Here is a 25,301-nt window from a genome sequence, read left to right as displayed (position 1 = left end):
TCTTCTCTCGTCTATATTCTTCTAATGGTAGCACTTCTTGTCTTAATTGCTTTACATTTTCTCTATTCAGTACTTCCCTGATGGCATTTGATTTCTACCCTCCTTTCCCTTACTGCCCTGTGTTTTTGTGGTGAGACTATCTGTTATTAATTTAGCTGCACAGTAATATATCCTGTTTATTTCTGTTATATCACATGACTCTCTATGGACAGTCCTAATTACTGTGTTCATTTGTTTTATCAAACTTTTAACTCACTTTAAGGTACAGATTTTGTACAGCTATCTTCAAAGGTAACCAGTCACCTGCTGGCATTGTGGTGGGATAGATTGCTGTTGTCGTATACCTCTGTTATCATTAATCTGGTTTGTGAAAGGAAGATCATGCCTCCTGAACCTGATTGACTTCTTTGAGGCAGTCACCAAAGTTGTAGACGAGGGTAAGATGGTTCACACAGCCTATCTTGACCTCGCCAAGGCTTTCGACACCATCCCCCATTCTGTAATTATAGCTAAACTCACTAAACTAGGTATAAATCCCTACGTCACAAGATGGGTTGCCAACTGGCTCACTGACAGAACCCACACTGCAAAAGTTGCAGACTCCAAATCTGACTTCAAAATAGCGACAACTGGAGTACCACAGAGTTCAGTCCTGGGACCTCTCCTGTTTGGTATCTACTTCTCTGAAGTACAGGCTAACACAGAAAGCCTTTGGCTAATGAAGTTCGCAGATGACTGCAAACTAGGAGCCATAGAAGAGTTTCCAAATGATGTGGACATTCTACAGAGGGGCCTCATTGAGACAGATGCCTGGTGTCAGAGCCATGGCCTCAAGCTCAATGCCAAAAAGTGCACTGTCATCCCCTTTGGTAAAAACTCTGTACCCATGAACTACCACACAGGCAGCAGTCTACTTAACACTGAATGTGTGATAAGAGACTTTGGGACCCAGGTGGACAGTAGTCTCTGCTTTGATAATCACATTGCCACAGCAGTCAGGAAATCCTTCTACATGGCACACCTCATCACAAAAGGGTTCTCATCCAGGAAAAAAGAGGTCATTGTTCCCCTCTACTCTACACTTGTTAGACCCATTATAGAGTATTGGAATGTTCTTCACAAGACACCTGCAGCAGCTGGAAAGGTCACAGAAGTACCTCACAAAGAGGATTACTGGCCTGTAAGTGAATGCAGGTAGGTGATCACTTAGTGTGTTAGGGAGAGTGGCGGGTTTGGCATATTTGTTAGATTTGAGGCTAAGATCCAGTCAAGAATAGATCCTAGGTTGCTGTTTCTAAGAAGTCTGGTTGGAGTTTTAATAAGTTGTATGAATCCAAATAGATTCCTACTGTCGATTGATAAGTCAGAAATTAAGTTTTGCCAGTTAATGTTGACATTACCCATGATGATAGTTTTGCTGGAGATACATTTTGACATCAAGGATAGTATATCTTCTAGTATAGGAATATTTTGACCAGGGGGGATATACAGAACTGTTAGGCTATATAGATTTCTGCATTACTGAATTTTGCAATGGGCTTGGAGTAGGGTACTAGTGTATATGAGTTAAGATAGATTAATGCTACCCCTTCTGCTTTTTTTATGTATTCTGTCAAATCTTATTATGTTGTAACCTGGAGGAAGCAATTGGGAGTCCTGTATATTTGGCTTTAGCCATGTCTCTGTGATTGCAAGTATTTTCAGGAGTATGGTGAGATAGCCACATGTAGAGATTTGTTATTTTGTTGCAGATACTGCATAGGTTTAATGTGACTAGAAATGAAGTATTAGAGGGAGATATGTTATTAGACAGAGGAGTTAGAGCAGAAGTAGGGCCTGGGTTTGGGTGGATGTCCCCTCATTGGGATATATCTGAGAAATGGGAGGAGGAGTAGCTAGTACAAATATATGTTATTTTTGGTTTTGGTTTCAGGTAAAGGATAGTTTGGAATTAGAGAGGGGTTGCAGAATTTTGTGTTTTATGAAGTGTAGGTGCTGTACTTAAATAGGTTAGCTGATAGATCTAAGTAGCTCTTTGTATTTCATAGCCTGCATGGGATGTGATGGATTTTATGTTTGCTTTCATTTTTTTGAGATCTGAGTGATGCATAATGTGTTAGGATCACCAGAGATACTGTGAGGCAGGAAAGTTGAGTCATAGTGGGTTGAATATATGGCATTTTAACAGTAGCTAATTGGAGTGAAAGGATATGGAGTAAAGAGAGTTGGTACAGCTGGATTAGTAATGAGGTTGTGGTAGTGTGTGAAGGGGGATGGGTTAGGTGTTGCAATTGACTTGGATTAATAGTTAAGGGTGGGGTAGAGTACAGAGTTAATATGGGCATGGATGTGATTGATGGGAGTGGTAGAGAAGGTGAGGTTAAAGTTTGTATAAATGTAGTTGTAGTGGTAGTGCATGGGATTTGGTGGTAGGGTAGGGGAGTGGAGTGAGCCAGAGTGAAGCAAGAGTGAATGGAGTGGGAAGAACCAGGATGTAGAGTAGTCGCCTGGTGAAAAAACAAACAATCAGTAAGGTACAAAGTTTCAGTGTGTGTCTATCTTAGCATTTCTTGTGCACTGTTAAGGGCATGCATTAATAATTCAGATATGTCTAGTCCATGAAGGCGATTAGCTAGGAGAAAAGAAATGTTCTATAGTTGGCCAAGGAAATATCACAGTACTATATACCCTTAGTGGTGCATGGGTTGTTAATTTAGGCAGCAGGGGAAGAGGTGGTTACTTTGGTCCTTCAATAATGATGGTGCACAATGGAAGAATATACATTCTAAGAACGTGAACAATTAATTGGAAGTATTTTAGTTTTACTGGCTACATCATAGGGTGCTGACTTGTCACTTTGTTTTGGTAGATTTGTTGTTATGCAGAGTTCAGATTGGAATGGGCTCTAAGGACGTCATTTGTCTGAGAGAGATAAGTATTTCCTACATCTCCAAATGTGTGTCCCAAACACTTCAAAATACATACATTCTGTAATATTCAGCAATTGCCTGGTGCAGTCATATTACATTATGATGCTGTGGCAGTCTTCTACAAAGAGGATCTATTTTTGAAATGATTCCTTAAATACCTACCCAGTACCCATGCAACAAAATGTGGCCCTTATATCTTTTGATGATACAGAGCTGAGAACAACATCAAGAATGCATTCATCATCTATCTGGCTGAGGTTTACTGTTGCAAGTCATCCTTCAGGAATTCATACATTTCTTGCATGAAACACAAGAGTGAAGAATGATAGTGGCTAAGGATTTAGATTTACCAGAAACAGACTGGAATAATATTGATTCAATATTATTAGTAAGGAATTTATTCACAGCATGTTCACAATGTATGTTCAGAAGCAGCAATTGTTTCAGACTGTAAAAAAAACACTACGAGGGAACAGAATATACTAGACATTGTTTGTATTCTTAAAGAAATTACTGTTACTTCATGTCAAGTTTTACATTCGTTGATGTGCAGTGATCATGGGGGTTATAAAGGTAATTTGCTGCTAGATAATTCTGCCAAACTGAAATCTAAAACAATGCACAGAAGATTAATAGCAGGTTATATGGAAGCAAAACAGTCACTATGTAAAACTAAGTGGAATGGCGTGTTTAGTGGAAAAACTGCAGAAGGAATGTGGAAGTTTATATAAAGAAACTGAATGCAAAAAAATAAATGTTTAACATTAGGATCTAGGCATACAGCACCAGGAGCATATATTTCTATAAGAACAAAATACTTGATTAAGGTGAGATTCAAAAAATATAAGAAAGGGAAAAGAGGTCAAACTACAACTTTGAAAACTGAAATAAAAAAAGATGGACAAACAAATTAAGCATAGTGTGAGACAAGCTCAAGAAAAATGTGAAGAAAATTAATATATAGATACTGAGCATAATAAAAAACATTTTGTAGATGCATAAGATGTGGAAGGAGTCAAGACATACAAATTGATAAACTGTGCATAGATTCTAAAATGTATTCTCAGACACAAAAGATTATAGCTATATTTAAAAAATTTGCATACAAAACAGTTTGGCTCCACAAAGGGGTGATAAGTTGTTCTAGTGGCATCCAGGTGACCTCAGATATTGAAATCAAATTAAATTATATTGAAAATTATATTGAAAAATAACTATGCAAACTGGATCCAAAGAAAGCACATGAAGGACATGGAATTAGTAAATAATGACCTGAGAACACTTCAGCAAGAACTTATAGAACCATTACATCTATTATTTATTAGGACATGTAAATATGGGGAGATTCCTGAAGATTGGAGGCATTCACTTATTAAACCTGTCTTTAAGGGAAATGGGAGTAGGACAAACTTAAGAGTCATACAAACCCTTAAGTCTACTTTAATGTTCTGGAAAAATAAAAAGGTAATATCAGATAGGTTTTTATCATAATTGGAAAGATGGCACTTGAAACCATACATCAGCATGCATATGTTGAAAATAGATCTAGTACTCACCTGTAACATGATGTTCTATAACAATATAATAACACCTTTGAATGAAAAATTGTGCTGTGGTGTAATTTATAATGACTTAACTTCAGCATTTGACTGGGTCAAACATAAAACAGTGATAAATCAGAACTAGTATTGGTGTACTCTTGATAAGATGGAGATAGCTGCATGGCTGGCTTACAAATAGGACATGGCAAGTATCATACAGTAATTGGACTGGTGACATTTTTGGTTACAGTCAGTCTGTCCACACAGGGCTCTGTCCAAGGCCCTTACTTATTTAGAGTGCATCTTTCAGATCTATCTTTTTCATCTGAGTTATTCTACAGCCTGTATGCAGATGATCTGAAGTTGGGTAAACTGATTACATGTGTTACAGATGGGACATGTCTGCAAAAGAAGTTGAGCAACAGCACAATTGCAATATAGAATATTGCTACATTCCAAGCATAATACAGCTAATGATAATAAAAATACACTACTTATAACAAACATAACACAAACACTAAAAAGGTTTTGTACATAAAAAGATGTTACTATATACATATATACATTGATTTAAATTGCAAGAGCATGGTCTCTTTGGTTCTTTAAGGATGTCTAGAGTTAGTAGAGAAGAGTAAAAGGTGAAGGGTATCCAATAGTACAAAGAAGATGAGTTAGTTAGGGTTAGTACAGGGGCATAACCAATGTGTTCTAAGATATAGTTTTAGTTTATGTTTAAAAAGTGTTATTGAAGACAGTGATAAAAGTTCAGTGGGAAGTAGGTTACAGTGCTTTCCAACAGTGTTGGAGAATAGAGAGTCTCCTGCCAAGTTGTTGGATCTGCTTGTACAAACAAGTAGTTTATTTGAGGAACATAAGTTTTTAAGAGTGTTGTAAGGGGTAATGAGGCTAGAGAGTATTGGAGTATTGGTAGGCTGATACAGGGTCTTATGGGCAATATCAAGCTGGTGAAATTGAAGCTGATTTTGAAACTCTAGCCATCCTAGCTGCATTAGATTAAGACAATGATGGGGTCTAAATGGAGAACCGGTGGCAAATCTAGCAATATTATTGTAGGAGATTGCTAGTTTGTTGAGGTTATTTTTTGAGATTAGTATATATAGGTGAAGCATAGAGGAGTGTGGAGATTAAGTGAGTACGGTCTATAGAGGTTCTGGCTAATGGTGTAATGAAGGGTTTGATTCTATAGAGGGACCCCGATTTCTTGTTGACTGTTTTTATTGTGTTGTTAATATGAGTATCAAACTTAAGGTTATTATCTATTGTAATTCCTAAGAGTTTGGTGGTTGGGTCAGGAGATATGAGGGTGCCATTATTAGATACGAGTGTAAAATTTACTGGGGTGGACTTCCGGGTTGGAGTAAAAAGCAAAAGTTTTGTTTTTTTGGGGTTCAAGAGGAGGCAGCAGTGTAAAAACTATTGATCTGAAGTAGGATATTCATTTGTCTGCAACCTGTGGGTTATGGATCCGATATCGGATCCGAACCGGCATGGTTTTCCAGCTATGGATCCAAGCTCTCAGCTCCTCCCCTCACCCATAATGCCCTGCTCTACCCTCATGACCTCAGATCTCGCTTTGCCGCTGGTGACTGGATTTGGGTTCTTTGCTCTCAGCTAAGTGGTGATTTATTACCTGTTAAAACAGAAAGTTTTAAGTTTTTTGTGTAATTTTGTGTGAAAGTTTAGGTTTCCCTCCTTAATAGTTTTAATTTGAGTTAAATTAAGTATTTTTTTTCCCTCCCCTCGCTGTTGCGTAGAGTGTGTGTGTGGGCCTGTGTGTCTTTTTCTTTTAAGTTACTTTTAGTAGCTTGTAGATTATGGCTGATCAGCCTAAATCTATCTTTTCTAAATGCTCCGAGTGTGGCCATAAGCTCTCACCGGCTGATGGCCACACTCGGTGTGTTAAGTGTCTCGGGGTTGAACACCTCACATCTGGCTGTTCCATATGTGCAGGGTTCAACCCCAGGGCACTGAGGGAGCGGAGGTCCAAGCTTGTCTTGGCGGGTCTTCTTCCGCCAGACTCGGCTCCGCCTCCGCTCCTTCGGGGACTACTGTGGCTACAGTTGTTCCCCCTGTGGCACCCCCTCCTGCTCCTGGGACTCAACCTCCCGCTTCTGAAGAGGAGAGGGATGCTGCTAAAGGACCGGAGGGAGAAGCACCACAAGCGGGCCGAGACCTCTGTTTCGGCCCCGCCAGCCAAGCGGGCTTCTCCCCCGGCTCCGTTGTCGGTTCGGTCTCCTCCTTCTCGGCTCCGGTCCCCTGTGTGCTTTTCACCGGGTCCTGAGGAGGAGGAGACCCGATCTCCGCCGAGGCTATCGAGGAGGCACTCCAGGCCTACCTCGGTAGCCTCGTCGAGATCTACACATAGCCTTTCTGATGCTGATCTGGACCGGATGATGAGAAGGTTCATCCAGGCCCAGATGCAGATGGGAGTGCTCTTGCCTCCCCTCGGGGAGCTCAACACCCTCTTTTAAGCCTATTGCTCCTTCTCCGCCCCGCTATCCGGGTTCGGAGCAGCTGGAGCCGAGCAGCCGAGCCGGGGTGGGTCGGCGCCGATAGTACTGGTACCCCGGATCCGACCCTGCCCTCGAGTGCGTCGGACCTGACCTCTCGGAGCCTGGATCCGAGCTTCGGATCCGGGGGGATCAGTGCTCCTTCGGCGCCGTCTGTGTCGGGGCGTACTGTCCCTTCGGATCCGAGTGCTTCGGCGCCGGCTCCGTCCACTCTCGGATCCGAGGGAGCCGATTGTCGGATCCTTTGGTCGAGGTCGGCTCCCCTTCGGCTTTTGATGTAGTGGAGAGGGCTCTGTTGAGGGTCTCCGGACCCCCGGCACTTGTTCCGGCTCCGTCCCGCGCTCCCTCTGCACTGGGCCAGGCTTCCACCATCCGGCCCTGGGACAGCCCGCTTTCTGTGCCCCAAGTTGCTCCTATGGAGCAAATTGCTGCTGCGAGGACTCCTCTGACAGCCCCCAGAGGAGGTCCCTCGCAAGCATACGCAAAAGGAGGCACATTGACTCCCGAGTCTCTCACAGAAGACACGGACTTGGAGGAAGGGAAGGCTCCCACGGTCACCCCGAGGATGTCTCCTTTGGAGACATCATGGAAATGCTCCGTATAAGGGGTGGTCTGCCCCAAGTCTTCCTCGGACGAGTCCGTGTTCTTGGAGGCATTTGAAGCGGGCCCGTCTACCTCTTGGGTGTCCCCTGCCGACCCCTGGTGGACCTTATTACCACCAGGGCGTGGAAGGAACCGGACACCGTGGAGCCAATTCCCAAAAGACCGGATAGGATCCTTAGTCCGCCATCCGACCGGACCCATTGGAGTAAGGGGCCTCCGGTAGATGCCATGTTGACGGCGGCCACAAAGAGGGAACTGGCTCAGGAGAGTCCCTCAGTCCACCCACCGAGCAAGGAGTCTCGGATGATGGACCGCTTGGGGAAGCGGATGTTCAGTTCGGCGACCTTCTCGGTAAGGGCGCTGAACTATTTGGCACATGTTATTCGGATGCAGCGAGATCTTATTAAGGAATACGCTGCATCCCCCCCTGAGTCCATTTCGGAGGAGGACAGAGTTCTGCACTCCACCCGTATGGCCACTCTTAGGTCAGTTACAAATACTTCTGCGGCTACTCTCCCATGCAACGGAGGGCGCCGCTAGAGCTGCGGGGACAGGACTGGTCACTAGACGTCAGGCCTGGCTCCGTCACTGCGATTTTTCTGAGCCCTTCAAAGCGTCGTTTGCGAACGCATCTTTGATGGTTCTGCTCTGTTTGGCAAGACCGTTCGCGAGACGTTGACCCAGAGCGAAAAGGACGGGAAGACGCTGTCTGCCGTCGGAATCCGCTTCTCTGCACCCCAGAGGCCCTATTCTAGGAACCAAAAGGGTCAGAAGAAGATGTGGTTCCGGAAGTCGCAGCAGTCCCAGCCTGCTCCGGACAACCAGTCCTTCCGTGGCAGAGGAGGACAGGGAGGACGCCGCCCTAGAGGCAGAGGGGCTCCCAGAAACTTCGGGTCCAGGGAACCTTTCTCTGAACGGCCCGCGCAGCAACCCTGAGGGGTTGCCCGACTGCTCTACTCTGGAGGCAGTCGGGGACGTTGGGCACCTAGCGGCATGGGAGTCCATAACATCGGACCGCTGGGTTCTCCAAATCATATCCAGGGATATCGCATTCCTTTCCTTCACCTTCCAAAGTTGAAGTCCCTCCCAGACGTCCCACCCGGTCAACGGGAGGCCGCTTTGGCAGAAATTGGCCATCTGCTAAAGAAAAGAGCCATCCAGCCCGTTCCCTCAGACCAGATCGGATCAGGGTTCTACTCCAGATTCTTTTTAGTGCCAAAAAGACGGGGAACTAAGACCAATCCTAGACCTCTCTCTCTTGAATCTGGCAGTCCCCAAAGAAAAATTCAATGGTCACTCTGCAATCTATTCTCCCTCTTCTGGGAGAAAATCACTGGATGTGCTCGATAGACCTCAAGGACGCGTACTACCACATCCTGATGGACAGGCGCTCCAGGAGGTTTCTCCGCTTCGGCTGGGAGCCAGTCACTACCAGTTCGGGTCCTTCCCTTTGGTCTCACCACAGCCCCAGGGTGTTCACCAAAGTATTAGCAGTGGTAGCGGCCCACCTGAGGCTTCAGGGGTGCAGGTCTTTCCCTACCTGGACGACTGGCTTCTTACCGCCCCAACAAGGCATCTACTTCTATTGGCGAGACTCCTTTCTCCATCTTGCTCCCTTTCTGGGCATCACAATAAATACAAAAAAGTCCAACCTGGCGCCCACACAGCTCTTAGATTTTATAGGGGCCAGGCTAGACACAAGGAGTTTACGAGCCTTCCTCACTGCGGACAGAGTTCTAAATCTGCAGCTCCAGGTGCGGGCCATTCTCCATTCAAGTTCTGTTCCAGCGGAGTTGGTCCTGAGGGCTCTAGGGTCCATGGCATCGGCTATAGCACTTCTTCCTCTTGCCAGGCTCAATATGCGCATTCTACAGTGGACGCTCTTAGTACAGTGGTCATACCTTGCTCTCCCCATGCATCATCCCATAGCGATCAGCAAGGCTTGCAAGCGGTCCCTCTTGTGGTGGCTCCACTCCCCGGATCTCCACAAAGGCCGCCCTTTTTGTGCTTCTCCCCCCCTCGCCACGGTGACCACGGACGCCTCCCGCCTCGGGTGGGGGGGCACTTTGCGGGCCGGACCGTCCAAGGCACGTGGAACGATTCAGAGACCTTACTGCATATCAATGTTCTAGAGATGAGAGCAGTGCTCTTAGCGTTGCTAGCACTTCAGGACTTTCTTCCCTTGGGAACAATTGCGATTCAATCGGACAACATGTCTGTTGTCTGGTACATCAACAAACAAGGGGGAACAAGGTCTTACCCTCTTTGTCGAGAGGCCATGAGAGTTTGGGAATGGGCAATCTCCACCAATCGCTTTCTAATAGCAACGCACATTCTGGGTCGGTCCAACATCCTAGCGGACAAGCTCAGTCGCACCATTCTGACCCCTTACGAGTGGTCTCTCAATTGTCAAGTAGCGGAACGCATATTCGCACGGTGGGGAACCCCTTCATGCGATCTTTTTGCTTCTCCCTCAAACACCAAGTGCGACAGTTTTTCGCTCTAATACCTCCTCCCGGAGGTACCCCAAGAGACGCTCTGGTGCATGCTTGGCCACCCGGTCTTCTGTATGCCTATCCACCCTTGCCTCTGATGCTCCAAGTTCTTCAGAAAGCCTCTCGGGTGGGTTGCAGAATGATTCTCATTGCTCCATTCTGGCCTCGACAGATCTGGTTCCCCTTCCTAAGGTCTCACTCGGTGAATCCTCCTTGGATTCTAGATCCCATCCCGGATCTGATATCCCATCCATCCTGCATTCCTCCTCCGAACCTGGACAACCTGAAGCTGACCGCTTGGCTGCTCCAGTTCCACTCTTGATAAGGACTCCCGGTATTTCTTCACCTGTAAAGGCTATTTTGGTGGCGGCTCATAAACCATCCACTAGAAAGGTTTATCGAAGCCAATGGAAACGCTTTCTCTTTGTGGGCGGAGCGGCAAGGCCTGAATCCCTTCACGGTTCCTCTCCCTTTAGTGCTTGACTTTCTAACCACTCTCTTTAACGATGGTGCCAGCAGTTCCACAGTCAAAGTTCAACTGGCGGCAATTTCTCACTATCACATTGGCCATGACTCTAATCCTCTTATGTCAGCCAAATTGTGTAAAATATTTCTTAAAGGTACTTTTCTTCTCAGGCCCCCTATAAAACAAGCAGTTCCTCCTTGGGCCCTTTCTCTGGTCCTACAGGCCTTGACCGCTCCTCCTTTCGAGCCAGCGGCTACGGTGGATCTCAAATTCTTGTCCTACAAGACAGCCTTTTGGTAGCCATTACATCAGCCAAGAGAGTTTCTGAACTTCAAGCTTTATCAGCTAAACCTCCTTACTTGGTATTTCATCCGGACCGTGTCTCCCTCAGGACCAACCCGTCCTTTCTTCCTAAAATCGCTTCTGAAGCAAACATCAATCAATCCATTAACCTCCCTGTTTTCTTCCCTAAATATGAAAACAAAGGTGAATATAAGCTACATTCACTAGATGTTCACAGGCAACTTAGATTTTATCTGAACAGGACAGCTGGTCATAGGCAATCCGACCAGCTGTTTATTTCCTTTGCAAAATTCAATTTGGGCAAGCCAATCTCTAAAGTTTCTCTGTCCCGCTGGATTTCACAGTGCATTTTATTGGCTTATCAAGCTTCAGGAAGGCCCGACCGGAGGGTGTTCATGCCCATTCAACCCGGTCAGTATCTACCTCGGCAGCCTTCAAGGCTAGGATTCCTCTAGATGATATTTGTGCAGCAGCCACGTGGGCTTCATCTCATACGTTTATTTCCCACTATAAGTTGGATCTTGCATCTAGGGGTAGAGCATCCTTTGGCTCAGGTGCTCCGGAATATCCTTCCATGATGGCCCCAAGATTCAGGTAGCTGGGGACTCTGTCCCACAGGTTGCAGACAAATGAATATCCTACTTCAGATTTAGAAGTTATGTACTCACCATAACGTTCCATCTGAGTAGGTGTATTCATTTGTCTGCAACCATCCCGCTTCCTATCCCCCTGGCCTATCAGTTTCCTGCATATTCTTTGTTACCCTTTTTAGGGTATTGTTGCTTTGGCAAACTCGATCTGAGGTCATGAGGGTAGAGCAGGGCATTATGGGTGAGGGGAGGAGCTGAGAGCTTGGATCCATAGCTGGAAAACCATGCCGGTTCGGATCCGATATCGGATCCATAACCCACAGGTTGCAGACAAATGAATACACCTACTCAGATGGAACGTTATGGTGAGTACATAACTTCTAATTCTACTGTATTGAATGCCTTTTGGGTTAGGGACTGTAGTTCAGATGGAGAAGTGGCTGAGCATATTATTGTGGATTTGTCCACGTATTGAATACAGGTGGCTTGAGGAATTGCTAAGTGTAGGTCGTTCATGAAAATGGAGAATAGGAGTGGGCCTAATACGGAGCCTTGAGGGACATGGAGGGAAATGGGGAGGTGGGTAGATAGATTGTTATCCCATAGCACAGCCTGCTGTCTATTGCCTAAATAAGATTCAAACCATTTTATAGCCAGAGCTTCAAGTGAAAGGGATTCGAGTACATTTAAAAGTAGCTGGTGGTTAACCATATCGAAAACTTTACATAGATCGATAAAGAGTGCAGAGGAAAGAATATTGTTGTTACGGTTTTTATTAATGCAGTCTGTAAAGGATAACAGGGCAGTGGTAGGTATGGTGGAATGGTCTAAATCCATGTTGACAGTTTGCAAGTAAGTTGTTTTGGATTAGGTGGTGAAGTAGTTGCCTATGGATGCATTTTTCTATTAGTTTTGCCAGTGGAGAGAGTAAAGCTATGGGACGATAGTTTGAAAAGTCATTAGAGTTCCCACCTTTATGTAGGGGGATAATGTGAGAGATTTTCCAGATAGTTAGGATGGTACCTTCATTTATGGTTCTGTTAATCAGTATGGAAATGGGATAGGCTATGGCTTTAGCTGCTTTTTGCAGGTAATCTGCAGGTAGTTGGTCAGCTGAGGGGGTGGTTGGTTTTAGTGTTTGGAGAAGGGAGCAAATGAGGGAAGTTGGAAATGGTTGTAACTGAAATGAAAGAAGTGAGCTAGTAGTAGAAGTTGGCAGATTTGAGCTACCTGGAGATAGTTGACTGGCAAGAGTTTGGATGGCCTCTGTAAAGAAGGAATTGAAGGCATTGGCAGTTTGTGTGGGATTCTCAAGGTTAGACCCTTGTGGGTTTGGCTTAATAGATTGACTTGGGTGTAGTAGTTTGTTAATGCTAGTCCAAAACTTTTGTGGTTCATTTTGGTGAGTTTGCTGGAGTTGGAAGTAAAAGTTTCTTTTATCTAAGAGGATAGCTTTTTTGTATTATTTTTAAGTTGTCAAAAGTTTTGATGAGCTGTTGGATTTTTAGTAGTATGCCATTTAGCCCAGGATTTGTTTCTAAGAAGGATTGTTTGCCTGGTGGCTTTTGAGAGCCATGGGTCAGGTTTAGTCTTATTTCTAATAGAGCGTGTTGGTGCGTGGTGGTCAAGGATGGCTAAGAATGTGGAATTAAAGTATTGTACGGCTTCATCGAGTGGGAGGTATTTTAGTGGTGACCAATTACATGCCTTGAATTCTATTTGGAAAAGTTCAGGGTTAAAATGTTTTTTTGGTCCGTATTGTCCTGAAAGTATTTGGGTAAGTTAGATTGGTTTTATGCCTGATAATATAAGTTAGTGAGTGGTCACTTAGATCATCTGGGAGGGTCCCTACTTTGTATGTCTGATGAGGATTATTAGAGAGAATCCAATCTAAGGTACTTTATTACTATTAAGAGATAACCTGGCAAAATTTCAAGCCCCCATAAACCCTGAGAACACTGCTGCCTACCCAGAACTTTTCATAGAAACCCTATACAAGCATGTTAATGGCTGCATAAAGGCAGCTGTACCCACTAGGAAGAAGTACAGAACTGACTCAAAAACAAGTCACCCTGGTGTAATTATAACATCAATAGGCTGTTTAACCGAAGGAAAAAAATCATGGCAAAAATTAGGAGGTGCAGCACCCAGCAGGATAAATGCACTCTCATCAAACTAAACAAACAACTCAGAGCACAAATAAAGTCTACCAAAACCAAATTTGAGGTAAATTTGGCCTCTCAGACCAACTATAACCACAAGGCATTTTTTAGCTATGTCCACAACTTCAAAGGCAATACACAACTGTGTGCATAGCTCATTGTAAATGGAGCCACCTATACTGAGCCAGAAGCTATAACAAACCAATTTACCATTAAATTCAGCTCCAACTTTACCCCTCAATCCCCCTTCAACCCTCCCTCAGGAAATACCATTGAATAAAGCTCACCCTGCTATCACTAGGGAACAGGTCTTTAATGCTCTCTCTATGGCCAGGAACACTGCATTAATGGGCCCAGACAGTATCCCAGGATGCCTTCTAAATAGCATGAAACATAATCTATCAGGCCCTCTGGATGTGCTGTTTAAGTGTAGCCTCCAAACAGGCGTTGTGCCTCATGAATGGAGAACAGCAACAGTCATCCCTCTACACAACGTTGGGCCATCTACAGGCCATGGAAAATACAGACCCATGAGTATCACTATTCTCATATGCAAATAAATGGAAAAGATTATCATGGTAGTGATAAATAATGACATAGGAAACCTCCAGACACTGGACCCAACCCAATTTGGTTTCATTAACAGCATGTCATGCCTACTAAGCCTGGCGGACTTCATTGAGAAGGTCACTAAAGCAATGGATGAGGGCAATTGGTTCAGCCTACCTACTTTGACCTGGACAAGCTATTTGACACAATTCCTAACTTGGGCATTGTGACAAACTTCAGAGGCAAGGTACAAATGTTTATGTCACCCAGTTGATAGCCAGCTGGCTTACAGATAGGGCCCAGTAAATGACATGGGGAGTCCATCTCTACAAAGAAATCAGTCACAACTGGAGTCTCTCAGGGATTGTTCTTAGGACTGCTCATGTTTGGCATTTACTTCTCTGAAATCATGTCCAAAATTGTGGGCTCTGGCTGATTAAATTTGCAGATGATTGCAACGTAGGAACTGTCATTGATTTGCCCAATGACACAAATGTTCTCCAGGAAGGGCTGACACAGACAAACAACTGGTGCCAGAGCCATGGACTAAAACTAAATGCCAAGAAATTCATAATAGTATCCTTTGGGAAGTCATCCACCCCTGGAAACTATCATATTGACAATGCACCCCTAAGAGCTGATTCAGAAAGTCAGGGACATGGGAGATACACATAGACAGTAAGCTATCCTTTGACCATCACATGTATACAGCAGTGAGGAAATTATTCTGTGTTGCACAACTTATATACAGAGGTATGACATCTAGGTCCAGAGAAGTCATTGTTTCACTGTATTCAGCATTCATCAGACCTATTGTTGAGTACAATGCCCCATTTGGTATGTACCCAATCAGGCATATCCAGCAATTGGAATGTCCACAGAGGTTGTTCACTAAAAGAATACAGGGAATAAGTAACACGTCTTATGCAGACCACCTCAAGGTGCTACTCCTGTATTCTGTCTCCTACAGACTTTTGGTGGGAGATCTATGCCTGGCATACAAGAGATTGTCAGAACTCCTGAAAACAACACCAGAATTACCCATTCTAAATACTTACACCTTGCCTGTGATATAAATAGGATCTGTTGGAGAGAGACAGGTATGTGTCCCAGAAACTACCCATTCTCTGGAACAAGTTCTTCATCCATGTGATGCAGAGTTCCTCCTTAACCCAATTCAAATGTCACTTAGACAACAGGATGGGGAATAGGAAAATCATCCCTGGTTTGGCACCTATGCCTCTAACGGACACAGGCAGCCTGTAAATGGTTGATTTCCCAGGCTCCTTCTTGTAAATGTTTCACCTCCCAAGCCCCTGCTTACACTTATCAAGGGTACCAGAATTTGTCAGAGATTTTGGATGCATGACTTGGCATAAAAAGACCCTTGTGGTCATTAGCCTAGTACACACTATGACCCTATGAACCTATATCCACACACACACACAATATATGCTAGCATTACCTGTTTTAGATGTTTCACATGTATTATGGTGATTTACTTGAATGCTTCATGGATAGTGCACATACCATTTTTTGTACCACATCCGTGCACAACTTAAAAATATATTTACGTTGCTTTATTGCAAGCATATGGGAAAAGTCATTCTGCTGAATAGCTGAATCAGTGAGTGTTGACATAGTGAAATGTTTAGTCCTAACCTGAGGATTTCATTCTACTACCCACTAAGTATTCAGCATTAACATTTAAATTATCCCATGTAATGAAATTCTAGAAACTTCGCTACAATGATTTTCTGGCCTTTTCCCACAAAGATAACATTCTGCACTGTAGAGAAGAGAATGCACTTTAACAATGTTTTGAAAAATAGTGTGTTCATCTTTTGCTATGACACTTACTATAATGAAAGTTTATAGTTAAAGTAAGTAACATCACCTTTCTTAGTGTGTGGTAAATTTCACGGCAAGTTCATGAATTACTCTACATATATATATGCACACATACATTACTGCAGGCAGAACTGACAGTTTGTTCTATTCTGCCTGACGTTTGCAGGCAGCAGCTGGAAGCTGCCATAATCCCTTCCCCCATTTCATTTATCTGTCTGCCTTTCTATCTTATGTCCTATTACAGGCATTACCTGAGTCAAAGTTTACCTCCCATTTATGTAGCATACAATATTATAGCAACACTTGCGCTGAAGCACTACTTCTGCAGACCTTGACTTTTCTATCTGTAGTTGATGACCTCTTCATCCTTTCCTAAATTTTCCTGAAATTCTCTCTCTTCACAGTCCTCTCACAGGATCTTGTTGGCCAAGACATATTAATTCATACTTTCTTGTCTCTTGCATAAAGAGTCCCTGTTACTTTAGCATCCTAATTTAGACTAATGCTCCCATTAATTAAACTTGTTGCTTTTCTTTGACCCCTCTATGGCATCACTTTCCCTGCCGAGTCTCTAGTATTGCATAAAGAACATGCTGGCAAGTCATAACCTGTGCTGACAGTGTAAGAATGTCTTCCTTGTCCCTGGAGTCTGCTTCACTAAATGATTCATCTGAGTATTCTCTTGGTCTTTGCTGCATCTTGCAACTCTATGACCAGTGGTCTACCTGTGTGATTACCACCCCTTCTTTTTTTTTACGTCTTATAGAGTTCTGCTCACTTGTCTGTATTTCACTGCCAGTCCTGAAACCCATGCTGATTCATGGCCTGAGATTGGTGATAGTCTTAGTACCCCCATGCTACTTCATGTTCTAGAACCGATAGTAGTCCAAGAAGCCACTGCTGTCTAACATTCTAGAATTGATAGCAATGAATAGCAATGAAAAAATTCATGCTACCTCACATTCTGATCATAGTCTGTCCATGTTACCACATATTCTAGAGCTGGTAAATAGTTCAAGTATCCATGCTACCTCATGTTATAGAGTCTATAGTAGCCCATGGTCCCATGGTACCTCACATTCTGATCATAGTCTGTCCATGTTACCACATATTCTAGAGCTGGTAAATAGTTCAAGTATCCATGCTACCTCATGTTATAGAGTCTATAGTAGCCCATGGTCCCATGCTACCTCATGTTCTGGAGTTGGCAATAGTCCATGAAACCATGTTAACTCATGTTATGGAAGTGGTAGAATGCCAGAAATATAACCATCTCTTCAATGAGAAATTTTGTTTATATGACCCAACACCAATGTCAGGCTGACAGGTCCGTAGTGTCAGGGGAAAGCCATATTTACCCTCCATGCTCACATATAGTGGAGCTGCTGCAGCTTTCTTTTAACTATCAGATATCATCCTCCTGGCCAACAATGTGCTAAATACCTTTGGGACTTCTCCAGTATCCCAGGCAAAGGTTTAGGTAGAAACCTATAAGACTCAAGGTACTGGTTCTCTTTCTCTCTCTCAGTCTATTTCCTGGTCTGTATTCCAAAACATTGTGATGTGTGTGTGTGTGTGTGTGTGTGTGTGTGTGTGTGTGTGTGTGTGTATGAATGTATGCATGTATGATTTACACTGTAAATTTTTTTGTTTCCTGAAGAAAAATTCCTACTCAAGTGCATGTGAAAAGATGGCAGCCAAGTGGCAAGTAAATTTTTAATTTCCATTCTAATGATGATTACTTATATAACAGGAGCTGTTACCTTCAGGGACTGATGTAATGCACTATATCATGATCTGTGTTTAGCATATTCATGAGGTACTGTGAAATAGTAGCAAAGATTAATACCTACAAAAAAAAAAAAACAAACACAAAAATACATTTACGTGTGTTTGCGTGTGTGTCTGTACATACTTACATACGCACACACATACATTTTATATATATATATATATATATATATATATATATATATATATATATATATGTACATACACAAACACACACAACATACATATATGTACTTCAAAGAATGAATATTTGCAAAATGTCAGTATTATAAGCCTGTAACGGCAAGTTTCTTTATGGTCTCAATGAACATTTCTTTCCACATAAAATTTTAATTCTGGCTTTCTTGTGAACTCATCTCATTATGAAGTGCACAGGAAAAAAATCCAGATATTGCCTGAATGATGATTACACATAATGACTGCAAATTAGATCCTAAAATAAATATGCCCGTAAACTGTGAACTTGCTGGTGCTGAGGTCAGCCTTATTTAGTGACGACCAAATTATGTGACAGAGTTCAGAACTCATATGGCTGGAATGAATGACAGTGTGGGGTTCAAACTAGAAAAGCAAAAGAATATCAAGAGTTCCTGTCCCCAGCAAGGAGGGACATGGTTTGGCAGGTGCTGAATAGTGAGCAAAATAAAAGGAGCATTTCCAGTGAACATTTTCTGCTTTACAATGTTATGAAAAGAGAAGGGCTATGCAGCATAGAGTAGGATATGACACTAACTGTATTATTATCATACTGGAAGCTGTCTGCATCTGTGCATTTGGAGTAATGGATGCCTATATAAAAGATTGTGTAGGCGGAGTCCAATTGCAAGAACACTGATAGCAGACAATGTATTTTTCTTTGTTATAGACATTTAAATAAGTTTTTAATGATGACTATGTGTTGGAATCATTACTCCCCACTTTCAGTGCATTACTGACTGGTGCACATTAAGAAGGGTCTAGTGTCACACATGACAGTTTGCTACAAGAGCACTAGAAGGAAACCTTGATTGATTATTTCTATACTAAAAGTGAAGCAGTAGGACTACAGGGCAGCAGAGTGACCCTTACTCTGTGTAGTAGTATAAAATGTAATGCCATTCCTCTCTTCCATACATATTCCCTTCTGAGTCAACAGTATGCCCTTCAAAACAATAGTCTTTCTAGCCCCAAATTCTAACTCAAGAGTAATGATGATGAATATAGTACCACAGTGTGAAAACTGGATATTACACATCACTTTGGACTGAGAGAGGTTAGCAAGTGCTACGAGTGATTTCAGTATTGTAATGTATTGTTATTTCAGCTGCAACACATCTAATATCCATGTCATAAAATACTACTGTCAGTAAATGAAGCATACAAAATAAGATGCCTATAAATACACCAGACAAACATTAACATTGCAACTTATGGTTAATAACAAATGCTACTGCTGCTGGTAAGAAATACATATATTATCTTCTGCTGCCAGATATTTGCATTCAACACCTCACAGATGGGATGCTTAATATCCTTTTTACATCTATCTGCATATGCCTGATCACTTTGCCTACATGTATATTATTTTGTGTGACTGTAATTGTATAAATTTATGTGCACAAAAGTCTTAAGTAACAGTGTACAAATGCAGCTGTGTAGTGTGAATATGTAGGCGTATGAATGTAGGAATATTTGTTGATATATGCAAGTTGTGATTTGTGTAGAGTTCTCCACATCTACATGTGTTTGTTTGTGTGTGCATGTTTGTGGTTGTGTGTGAGATGCACAGAATCTGTGTATTTTACAAAAGTACTAATATATATTACATCTAGAAAGTTCAGACTATCTGGCAAAAATGAACAGAAAACAAAATGAAGGCTGTCTGTTGTAGTATTTAATTGGTCTTCCAGTCTTATATTTATTTTAAATATGCAATATACTTTGTTGCTTTAAACAAGTACTGATTGCTCAAAAATTATATTTTCCAAAGGAAAAAAAAATTATCTATGTCTATCTTATCTGTATCTATTTTTCTACCTATATCTATCTCCCACTCTTTCCCTATACATACATACATATATATATATATATATATACATATATACATATACACACACACGTACGTATATCTGTATTTATCTGTGTGTGTGTGTGTGTGTGTGTGTGTGTGTGTGTGTGTATGTGTGTGTATGTATTATATATATATATATATATATATATATATATATATATATATATATATATATATATTATATCAGAGAAGAAGTTCAGACTTGTTCTGAGAGTCTAAATTCATTCACCCAATGCTCATACAAGAATGTAGACTAGTACAACAATCTGTGGTTTCCGGCTTATCTAGGGAAAAATGTTCAATGTTTTTTCAAGTGGTTTAAATGGTCACTCGTGTTTTATTTCTTATGTAATTAGCTATGTCACAAGTTCACCCTAGAAAAGCAGTGTGAATTATATGAGCAACAGTTTAGTAGATGGATTTTTTTTCTAAATTAAACATATTTTAAGTTCCCTTTACCATATCAAAATTCTAAACCTGTCAATAGCAACATCATAAACTGATCAGTCTAGCAGCAAAAACCTGGTGTGAAGTGGGATAGAATAGAACTAGCCAGCTCAGTAAACAAGGGTTGCAGAGGAAATCTGCAAAGAAGAAACAAAGAAAAAATATAGTAAGCATTCCATCTGTGAGGTATTGTCTGTAAACGTTTGCCACCAGAAGATAATAAATGTATTTAATGAAGAATAAAGAGGCAAAGAAACCAAGTTCTGTCCCTGTAGGTAAGTCATCCTTCAACTGGAACCAGAATTAACAAAGCAGCCATGACTCAACTTCAGAAGGGTTCACATTCTGCTAACCTCAACTTCATGACTATAACAGAAAATCAGATGACCTGCTGGCAGGCATTTTTCACATTACAGTTTATACTTTCACCTTAGTGATTTAGGAAAAGGCCATTTCACTTATCTGGTTAACTTAAAAAAATATATAAGAAAAAAGTTCAGCAATTACCTATATTGTATATGGGAAAGGATAACTATTTATTTTCCATTTTTCCTTTTAAATGTAGCAGTTTTTCTTATAAACCTTAAATATAATATTAAATCAAAACCTGAAGACCAGCTATCTGTCTGTCTTCATGTTTAACTTTTGACAAGTACTTTGTACATAACAGACTTTATACCTGGTAATGCCATTTACATAATGGCTTCATAACCAACTCCGAGAACACACACCACCCTTCAAGTCTGTTTTGGTGAACAAATAGAAAAGCAGTCTGAATTAAAAGATTTATTCTTAAGCCTCACTGCAGCCACTAACAAAATATTTTAATCTCATCATATTTTTTATCAGAAAAGGTACATTCTTGACTGTGTGTGCAGTGTTTACTCTTTATGAATGAAAAAGTTTATACTTTAATCCTGCCACAGCCAGTGATAAGATATTTTATTCTCATAATAATGTTATCAGAAAGGAGAGTTTTTCACCATGTGCACATCGATTTACACTGGGAGTCAGACAAACTGATGGGAATCAGACAAACTGATCTTTTCTGACATGTTTTTTTGCAAAGAAATAAAGAAATTCTTCTTTGCTGAAGAAATAATATTTACTCAAGGAAATACCTCCCTTTTGCAAGTAAAGTACAGCGTGCAATGTATAGGACTGCATCTTCTAGCATTAAGTAGGTAAGAGGATGAAAAGGAAATAACGTAGCATCTTTTGAAATCTTGGCTCCTTGGGTGTGTCTGAATTCATAACCTCAGAGACCAGATGTAAACGATCAGTTATGGGCTCACTACAGCAGAATCTTTTAATGTGTATCAGCTGTTTCCAGCTATAAACTACAGGGCTACTGATAAGTACCTAACCACCCATATAATGTAAGCAGCGGATATGAGATGCAGTGCAACAGAATATGAAAAAGAGGAAAAACATGAAAATCTGAAATGTAAACTGCAAGACAATGAAGGGTTGAAATAGTGGTTGCTGCGTAAGAGTACAATGGACACCAGGCTTACTTTGGACAAACAACTGTCACAAGAGAGCACTTTAGGTCAGATTCTAGCCCTCAAATTCTATTCAGACTAGCAGTTCTTCATTTTGGTAGCAAGACCCTACTGTGGATATTTGAGTAGAAATGGTTGGGTATGTAAAAGTTAATAACATCTCCCATACTCATTCATTCTCTCATGAATAAACATGCACACACTCATGTGTACAGAGAATACAATAAAATAAATATATATATTTCCAGTATCTAAAGTGATTTTATAACTACTTGTATAGAAAAAACTGTGCATTATATAAATAAAACCTGCAAGGCCAAAGTATTTTTAAAATCAGTTCTAAAAAGATTATAAAAGGGATGGTATTTCCTGTTTAATAAAATGCTAGGTGTTTTCCGTTATTCCTTGACCTAGTCTTGAACCCTCAATCTCCATGGAAGAAATCTACAGTTAATTACTCAGCTACATGCCTGCGATGTCTGATAAGGAATCTTGAAAACATTGAAGCGGATGGTTTGCCTGTCCTAAATCCCTACAGACAGCATTCCTTTAAGTAATATTTTGTCTGGTAGTCAAAACTTCATGTCAGTCAAGGTTTAACAGAAAAATTAAACTCTTTAAACTTACTAAAATGCAGCTCTGAAGGAAACTTATAAAAAAGTTGCTTATCCTTTTTTCTGTTATCAGATTCGCTGTTCCAGTTATTGTCTGAAAGCCTCATTGAATACCACTGATTGGAACTTTACACAAGGTTTTAAATATACAGTTATGCATGACATTGACAAAAATAATTTTTTAAACAAAGAAATTAACATTTACAGTATTTTTTTTTAAATAAGACATACATATTAACTTTAAAAGTATATAAGATTTAACATCAGCTAGGAAAGCAAACTTACCACATGTGGGAAAAAATAGTAAAATGTTGAAAAACTGGATGTCCACAGAAACTGAAGAGAGAGAAAACTGAAACTGAAAAAAAGCAGCTACAGGCAGGCGATGGGAGGAGGCAAGTCACTCCATGAGATGAACAGATGCTTTCTTCCCTGGTGCTACTGCTTTGTTTCAGCTCAAGAAGGCACTCCAACACAGTGCTAGAGGAGGAGACGGCAGACACACTCGCAGCTCAGCACTCCACCTCGCACATTCTCACACGAGTGCAGAGCTCCACTGCTCCTGTTCAGCTGGACGAGGAGGAGGGGGCTAGCATGTTTATGTTGTCATTGATGCTGGTGGTGAGGGGATGCTGTAATAACTAGCTTGGATGCTTACCCTATGCTAAGCTGCAGTTGCTGTTTTAGTCCATGTAAACATTAAAGAGATTATTATGTAAATGATTCAGGCTGCTTCTTTGCCGATGCATTAAAAGTCTTACCTCATCTTGTCTTCCCTGGGATGAGTAATAAAAAGCATGAAGTGAAATGGACAGTTGGAGGCATTGCCAGTGCTGTAGGGAGTTAACTGTTAGCAAACTGCATCCCCCTCCAGCAAACATAATATTCTGTTCTCCTTCCTAATCCAGAAAAAAAAACAGTAGCAGCATAAGATTTCTATCACTTATGAGCAGTATTTTTATTTTTTGGGCGATTTTTATTTCTTGTTCCTCTAAAGCTAACAAAAAGGTACGGGGGATTCAGTCTCAGAAATCAGAACTATTTAGCAGTGACAGCCTCATATTATTTATAGCATCTCACCCTTTATTAAGTTTCACAACTGGCTGCATCTGTGAGTAGAGTCTTTTACTGTAATTGCAGACATGAGACTGATTGGATTCAGAGGTCAGGCACTTAAATCAATGATTCTTGTATATTGGTCTGACCACACAATGAAGTTGTGGTCTATTCACTGAAGACTGAAAGAAAGGGGAGCTGTCAAAATCAAGCACACTTAACTGTAGGCACACTAATTCTCAGGCTTGGACTCTGAAATGGTAGTGCCTATGTAGGATTAAGGCGCAGAGTGATGGCTTTTTCGATGCGGCATGGACATATGAGGCTGTTTTTTGGCAAAGCACAATTAGCAAGGAGTGTCTTTCTTGATCTCTCAGTTATTAGCTTTGTGCTAGATGGCATTAAAGTCTGTAAGTCTGAATATAATACTTTTCAGACTGTAGAGCTGACTGTAATTATTCATTTTTATCTCCCCGGGCCTCTGCTGAAAATGGACATATATATCCAGTTAGAATAGCCCGGTCAACAAATGTAAAATAAATAAATACATTTTGACAGCTATCTGGGATTTCACACAAGCAGCAGTGTACATTGTCCAGTGTGGTAGAGCTGTACCCCATAGTATGACATTTAGGCAGCCTTTTACCTTGTTGTGTCTTTCTGGTACCAGTTTATACCTTACATGAGGCTACAAAGATATTATCTGCAGGGTGCTACCAGCTTATGCCTTGCATGAGGCCACAAAGGCTTTGTCTATAGCATGGCACCAACTTATGCCTTAAGTGAGGCTACAAAGGCATTGTCTGTAGCATGGCACCAGCTTGTGCCTTAAAAGAAGCTACAAAGACATTGTCTATAACATGGCAACAGCTAATGCCTTAAGTGAGGCTCCAGAGGTATTGTCTATAGCATGGCACCAGTCTTTGCCTTAAGTGAGGCTACAAAGGCATTGTCTGTAGCATGGCACCAGCTGGTGTCTTAAGTGAGACTACAAAAGCATTGTTGATAGCATGACCGCAACTTATTTTCTACATAAGCAGTGATCCTTATTGCAAGTGGTTGCCATGCTGGTATTACTGCTGAAGTCTATGCACACATATACATGTTGCATTAATCTGAAGCGTCTAATGAAGCATGGTTATATCTTAGCTTTTGCCAAGTCCTGTTCTGCAGGCTATGTCACTTCTCTTAATCACTTCAGAGAACATTTTATTTCTCTTCGCCATTCTCCTCACCTTTAAGCTGCTCCAAATCACTTAATTTTCTCATGAAGTAATCCTGTATTTGAAAAAGCTTTCTCAATCTGCATAGCAACTTGACAAAAAACAGTTCATTAAAAATGAATAATTTATTAACCTGGATTTTGTTATTTCAGAGTTAGTTGTATTTCTTGAGTGATATATATCCTCCACTGTACCGACACTAAAAATAAAAAAAAGCAAAATGACTGATTTCTACCAAACTGCTTTCAGTACCATTTCTTTCTTTCCACTCCTCTCTAATATTCTGCTTTTGTGTTTGCTTTTAACCTGGATGGCATTTTTAACTCCCTCTTATTGTCCCATTCCACTGCCAAGAACCTTACAGGCCTCTGTTTCTATATACTTGTTTTTTTTTTTTTTTGGGGGGGGGTCTTTTCTTTGAGTGCTTGTGTTGTATACATGTTTCGTCTTACTTCTCGTGTGTCTCATTCTTTTACCTTATTACTTAACAATAATAAAGAACAGAAAGACACATTTAATGGGCTGATTTATTATGTACTGTTTGCACCCACTTCAGCTTGCCATACTAAAAGAAATAACACTGACAGAATAACA

General features: G+C 41.4%; 1 protein-coding gene across 1 annotated transcript in view; it reads right to left on the bottom strand.

The window, feature by feature from the left end:
• ECEL1 (endothelin converting enzyme like 1) overlaps nt 1–23,182 on the bottom strand; it is a 2,857,191-nt gene extending 2,834,009 nt beyond the window's left edge. Inside the window, exon 1 of the mRNA XM_044070676.1 lies at nt 22,714–23,182. The gene's annotated coding sequence lies outside the window, so the exon portion shown is untranslated. The remainder of the gene's footprint in view (nt 1–22,713) is intronic.
• Between the last annotated feature and the right edge of the window lie 2,119 nt (nt 23,183–25,301).

Source organism: Protopterus annectens, chromosome 4.part1 (genome assembly GCF_019279795.1).
Source record: "Protopterus annectens isolate FY-2018-M chromosome 4.part1, PAN1.0, whole genome shotgun sequence".
Taxonomy (NCBI): Eukaryota; Metazoa; Chordata; order Ceratodontiformes; family Protopteridae; genus Protopterus; species Protopterus annectens.
The sequence above is the reverse complement of the archived record's forward strand: the minus strand, read 5'-3'. Positions and strand labels throughout refer to the sequence as shown.